This window comes from Manis pentadactyla, chromosome 6, assembly GCF_030020395.1.
Source record: "Manis pentadactyla isolate mManPen7 chromosome 6, mManPen7.hap1, whole genome shotgun sequence".
NCBI classification, from domain to species: domain Eukaryota; kingdom Metazoa; phylum Chordata; class Mammalia; order Pholidota; family Manidae; genus Manis; species Manis pentadactyla.
The window spans coordinates 14,816,106-14,822,803 of record NC_080024.1 but is presented as its reverse complement, the minus strand read 5'-3'; the positions used below and the strand labels follow the sequence as shown (position 1 = coordinate 14,822,803).

Below are 6,698 nucleotides of genomic sequence, written 5' to 3'. Positions count from 1 at the left end.
GCTAGTGACGTCAGGATTAGATTCAGGACGAAAAAAAAAAAAAGAACCAACACCAAGAAAGAATTCTTTTGACACATGGACTGTAAGTTTTTAAAACATATCAGCATTAAATTGGTAGGGGGAGAAAAGGAACAGAAGTAATGTGTGGATTTTCCAAGTCATTTCTCCACCTAGACTCCTATTTAAATTTAATTTCTAATTGCAAAAGTTTTACATTTGTCATACACATTACGCCACAACAGAATTACATTTAAAAAAAAATCTAAAGGGAGTAATTACTGCAAACAGCTACACATGTATCATTTAAAGTATTTTTCTGTTAGCCTAATGCACACATTTTTGCATGATACATCTATATACACATATGTAAATGAAAATTATATATTTCTTGTTTCAGAATGGGTCCATACTAAGCTTGTTGCTCAGTAATTTGTTTTTTCACCTAACAATAAATTTTAGACATCTCATATCTGCATGCATATACCTGCTTTGTTTTTTTTAATGGCAATATCACATGGCCATTTTCAATTAGTTATAAAAAATTCAGCCTTAACCATATGAACTCCACTCCTTTTATTATGATGGTATTTCTTCAGGTCAAATATCTAAAAGTAAGATTGCTTGGTCTTATACTTGAGAGTCATTTTAATAAGACTGGAAATAAGAGGTGATTTTTTGGAAAGAGACTTTTCCTATGCATTCAAGTAAACTTTTAAGAGTTTATTTCTGCTAGATGCTGATTGTACTCCTGCTGGAAATTCTCTTGTCTTCTGAGGCCACTTGTAAGACCACTTGTTTTACAGTTGTTGTGTTGTTTTTTTTTCCATTTGTCTAGAAAACCAATATAATGCAAGAAAAATGAGCACATGCCAATGGATATTCATTGTCCTACCATATAAGTCCTTGGAGATGACTCCCATTTTCAAACTTTCACCCAGTGATGACCTTTGAAATTAAAATAATACATCTGAAATAAAAGTTTTACATCACATACCATAAAACACAAGAGTTAGAAAGTATGAAGGATATTGTATTTAACAATTTCAACTGACAGTGTCACTTCTTAACCTACTTGTCCCTTGATATTTCCTGGACATCCCTAACATTAAATTTTAAATCTTTCATGTGTGCAGTGTGCAAGATATACCCCTGAGGCAGGAACAGGTACAAACCTATCCCACTTCTACCGAAAGGCATTGCAGGAAAGATTTTATCTTACTCAGTTACTCTGCAGAATTTAAAATTGGAAACAGCTATAAAGAGAGAGAGAGGAAACTAACATTTATCAGAGCGTTTGCACATACAGGCTCTCCGTGTCTATCACCTCTTCTTCACAAACCCTGACGAAGAGGAACTATCCATGTCTCTAAAATGGAGACTAGATTGTTCAGGAAGTTGACACAACTGGTTAAGTGACATGAGTTGGGAATGCAAACCCAGATCTTCAGACACGAAAAGCTATGCTCATTCTGTTCCAGAGAACTGCCTTTGTAATTGTCAATTCAGTAGCACTACAGCACTCAGCAGGGAGAACAGCCCAGGCCTGGAAGTGACTTTTTGAAGGCCACATAGCGAGCAATACTCCAGACCTCTGACTCAGTATTCTTCCCATAACCCTGTTGGCTATAGAGATTTTGCAACTGTCATTAAATCTGACTAATTTTGAATATTAACATGGGTCTGTATCTCTTCACACTACTTCGGAGTAACTGTGTTCCTGTTCCCCTGGGGGGTCTAGGTGTCCAGTATGGACATGACGAGCATCGTTCTGTAGAGTTCCTGTCCCTCTAAAGGCTCCCTTCTCTCCCCTGGATGAACATAAACAAGAACAGCATTTTGTCTGTCTCTTAACATTTTTCCTGCCTGCAAAACTGAAAAGTTGGCAATATCTAATACCAATCTGACATCCACACATAGCTAAAAACAAAGGAGACAGCAGTCATGGGCTGGCTGCCATTGTCCAGATACTCCAAGGATCTGGAATTGTTATTTAACAGCTGAGATGGAAATACATTTCTCAGTTCCAGCCATGAGGAGATTGATCTCGGCAGTGGCCTTCTAGATAGCCACTGTGGTCCCCACTAACTCTTCAGCAGTTAAGGCAACAACCACTATCATCTGGAACTTTCTGAAGGGGTTTTCAGACTGAAACTTCATGTTTCATAGGGATTTTGTAAATAACCACTGCATGAATGGCAACCTCATTCTGGTTCCCCTCTGTTTGCTTTTATCTTCAGTTAGTTGCTAGATTTAAAATGCAACAATTTCTACACAAGATATACATACTGCATAGTTTCTTTCTTTACTAGAAATTTATAGACTATACAAGGAGTCCATTTTACTTACACTAGTCATCAAAATGCACAGAACTAAGTGGATTTAAGTAGGATTTACTATACATACTTAGAGGAACTAAATAACTGACTCTCTCCTTCCAGTTAAAGACATCAACTTGAAAATTGTGTACTACTTTATTTCTCAGTAAATTGGAGAAAATAACCAAAGTAAGTCATCTTTTGTTGACATATCCAAGGAGGTCAAATAAAACTGGATAAACCTTTAGTGTTCTTTTGAAATTTATCCTCTACAAATAGAGTTTCAAAAACTCTTTCATGTGACAAAATCTGTTGTGAATTTTCAGCTTCAACAAAAACAGCAGTTTATTTGATTTTTTTTTTTTAAAAAGCAATAAACTATCTGGGCTTAGATAAATCAGGCCATGTACCTGGTAACTCTTCTTATTAGAGCTTTGGGAAGAATTATTCAGAGAACTCTGCCTTTAGGGCCTCTGTTTTCTTTTTCTTCCCACTTGGAGCAAGCTGAAATATATTCATGAAAGATTGACTAGGGCCAATTTTCTATGAGTAAAACAACAGCAACATCAATATTTTAGGGTCTGCAAAAACATGGCCATTTTCTTTCCTTAAAAGGATCATTAGAAATCACCGCATTTTAATGAATTCGAAACAACACAAGAGATTTGGGGGCTGTTTAGCTTCTGAAAGTACAGAGACAAATCAGATTTTTCATAACTTATATTTGAGTAAAACAGATCTGATCCTGTCCCTCTGCAGACCCACGTCAGGATGAACACAAGATAACTGGTGATCTTTACATCATGGCCCTGGTGGGCTCCTAGTTTCCAGGCATTTTCAGGTGTCACAGTCACTTAGAGTTTCCTGAGCTGTTTTTAGTTACTCATTCAAATATTCATAAGAAGCGAGGATTGCAGTTCACTGTCTGGTAACAACTTCATTCTTGACTCGCACTAAGCTTGTCCTTACAGATTGCTTCTTTCAACCCAGATTGGGCTTTAGACCATCACGTGGACTTCCAAAAATAATGGAGTTTCTTTAGGAGTAGGCGAAAGAAGCCTGTTCCCTTTTTTATCTTTGCTTGGTAGAAGATGAGAATAATTACAGAAGACAGTTCTGGATTATCAAAGAGACAAGTGAAATCATCAAACCTGTATCAAGCACTGCTTTGTGTTACCCAAGAAGGCAGACCCTTCCATTATTTACCTTAGGAAACTATGTACACCTCAAGAAATCCTAAAATGGCAACCTATTCGTGCAAATATTTACTCTGAACTATTGTTCTTGAATACAGTAATGAAAATACATGTAATCTCATGATCATATGTAATCTCATGCTTCTTGGAAGCAACCGATGGATGGTACCATTTTTTTATACAGGAGAAAACACCTTCATTATGATCTCTCTATTATTTGATTAAAACTTTGGTTAAATAAATGCTTCAGGTTGGCAAATGCTACTGCTTAATTGGAAGCTCATATCTAATACCTGAATTAGCTGCAGCAATGCATGAATTATTGCAAATAACCGACAATGTAATATCCAAAGTGCAATTATTTAATTAAGCTGTGACATCAGCTATACACTGTCGTTCTGTCTTCTATATCTATGCTGCAAAAAAAAGTAAAGGCCTGTCAGTCAAGATATACATAAAATAACTTTATGTTTGGCATTCAAACTCTGAATTATTCTGACTATAATGTACACTGTATTTAGAGGACGCAATTAATTTTTTATCAATTTATTATTTATGTAAAATAACACTCATTTCACAAGAAGAAATCTGTGCCTTTTTTTTTTACATTGAATTTACAAGTCCTTTTTTAAAGACTCCCTTACATTTGTACAGCTCTTCTCAATACGGATATACACTATGGTATATATCAGACACCATTTGTATATTTTAAAAAGACCAAGCAGGTAAATTCTGCATTACTTCATTTAGACTAATGGGAAAAAACACATTGTCAGAGGCAAACCAAAAGGAACTGCAATCTTGCAATCACTGCCAGATAAAAACCTGGAAAAGATCATTAATCTCATTTGTGTTTGTTACAGCAACACTCGTTATCACAACTTTAGTTAAGAAAATAAGGAATTTAGTTCTAAAAAATGAAGCTTCTGGTACTATAAACTCTACATTATTGCTGAGCTTTTTATGTGTTGTGATGAGGAAGAATGCATTATGGATACTAGATAAAAAAAGACAATTGCTTAAATGATGCTTGGCAGGGTCTGTAACATAGTTGTAATTCCTAAATGAATACCAACACGTTCACACATCTGATACAATATTTTATCCCTTAGAGACAGGGTTTTTGTTTTTCCCTGACATGTGTCTCCCATCTTTATAAGGAGAAAGTATGAGAAATATGTAAATATTCACCCCTGAAATGAAAATAAGGCCCTATTGATCAGAATTTTAGGGATGTTAGGGAATCTGGTGTCTATGGCTTATAGTCCACATAGTAAAATGCTGGTCTTCATGGAACTTAGAAAAGAGATTTGAACCAGTATTTCCAATATTTCAATATACAATATTGGAATTTTTCAATATTCCAATAAGCCAATTCTTCAGAAATGTTCTTCTCACTAAGTGCAAAAATTCATTTCAAGCAGAAAACAAGCTAAGATTTCATCAAGTTTACTTTTTCATATATATATGTACTATGGCTGCACCATTCATGCTCCTAAAGGCAATCCTTCCTCACCCACCAGTAAAGAGCCAGCTCAAGGGAGAATCCAGAAAGCTCATCGGTTTACAGGTAACAAAATACCTCCCAAGGAGGAGGTCCCCATGCCAGGCTGTTCATTGAAAGCAAGATGATGGCACACTCTCTAAGCCCAATTATTTATTAAGGGCTTTACTTGTGTCAAGGATTTTACAAATACCATCATATTTAACATTCACATTAAGCTGGCAAAGTAAGATTATCTCCATTTTATAAATGAGAAGACTGAGGTTTAGAGATACTATGTGAATGGCCACGGTCACACCCCTGGCAAGCGGCAGAGTGGAAATTCAAACCTAAGCTGCCTATGCTCAAACCCCATGCTCCTTTCTCTATGCAATCATCCTCATGATTAGAAGTAATTGAATTAATAGTTAATGGGCACTATCCTATCCCCTGAGATGTGGAGACAACTTTTTCAGCCATGTGACACTGGAATCAACAAAAAAGTAAGATGAGGGAAAATAGCATGCCCAGTGGACTTTAGAGTAAGGCAGCGTTTCATGATATGTAATGGTAAAACGAGTGATTAGTTCAGTAATTCCTTTTTGTAGAATAATCAATCAAAATGTGATGTCTGGCCTCTAATAAAATGCCCATCATTCCTAATCAATTCTGAAATGATCATTTTTCATATTTTACATCTATAAAACCAGAGTGCATCTCATGATTGCTGTCTGATGGGTGGTACTGCAAAGGAGTTACCATATTCCCCAGGCAGGTTTGAACTCACTTGTTGTTCCTAGTGACCTAGAGCCTTAACCATTTGTACCTCATTTTCCTTTTGATAGGTACACAAAACTGAAGTATGATTTATTTTTAAATGCATTTCTATTAGAGTCTCAAATCTTTTAAAATATATAAAGTACATTTATAACTGACAAGCATCATCTTGTGCGTATGTGTGTGTGTATCTGTGACATAATGGTGCAGTTTTCAATTGACTGTATCTCTGATTTTACAAAATTTTTAGATTTTCCATGTGTTTAAAAAAATGTTTTCCAGTCATACTTTTCTTTCCCTGTGTGGCTATATTTTCTCCAAATATAGTTTCAGAAATGTTTAAATCCTAAAAGAGAATACCTCAATAAAAAAACAAAGTAAGTGCTGGCTTCAGCGGCACATATGCTAAAAATGGGAATGATACAGAGAAGATCGGCATGGCTCCTGCACAAAGATGATACGCAAATTTGTGATGCATCCCATATTTTTTAAATGAATAACATAACTTTTTTCAATCCTAAAAGGGACACATTAGACATTTTAAGATTTTCTTAAACCTATGTTTAAGAAAATTAATTCACTTAGGCCTGAATAAGATTGCCAGAAACTATGGGTTCATCATACCTCACATTTTATATTTATAGAATACCCAGCATGTACTAGAAGATGCTACATAGAATATCAAGAAAATCTTTGCCTTTCTTCAAAAAGCCTACTTTCCAAGCTATGTCACAGGATGGGTATATACACTTTCTGTTTTGGATTTGCCTTCATTATACAACCCATAATAATGCAAAGAATTGGTACAAATACATAGTGTATGTGAGTATATAGTGTGTCTGCTCCAACTCTGTAGACTACGTCCTTTAAGGATACCAGGAACCCTAGTTTTCAGTCCCAGAATTTGAAATGACAGAAAGTTTGGGA

General features: G+C 35.5%; 1 non-coding gene across 1 annotated transcript; it reads left to right on the top strand.

Moving 5' to 3' along the window:
• Window positions 1-6,152: 6,152 nt before the first annotated feature.
• LOC118927839 (U6 spliceosomal RNA) lies at window positions 6,153-6,260 on the top strand. Its single transcript, XR_005030992.1, has one exon. It is a non-coding gene; the product is annotated as a U6 spliceosomal RNA (small nuclear RNA).
• Window positions 6,261-6,698: the final 438 nt, after the last annotated feature.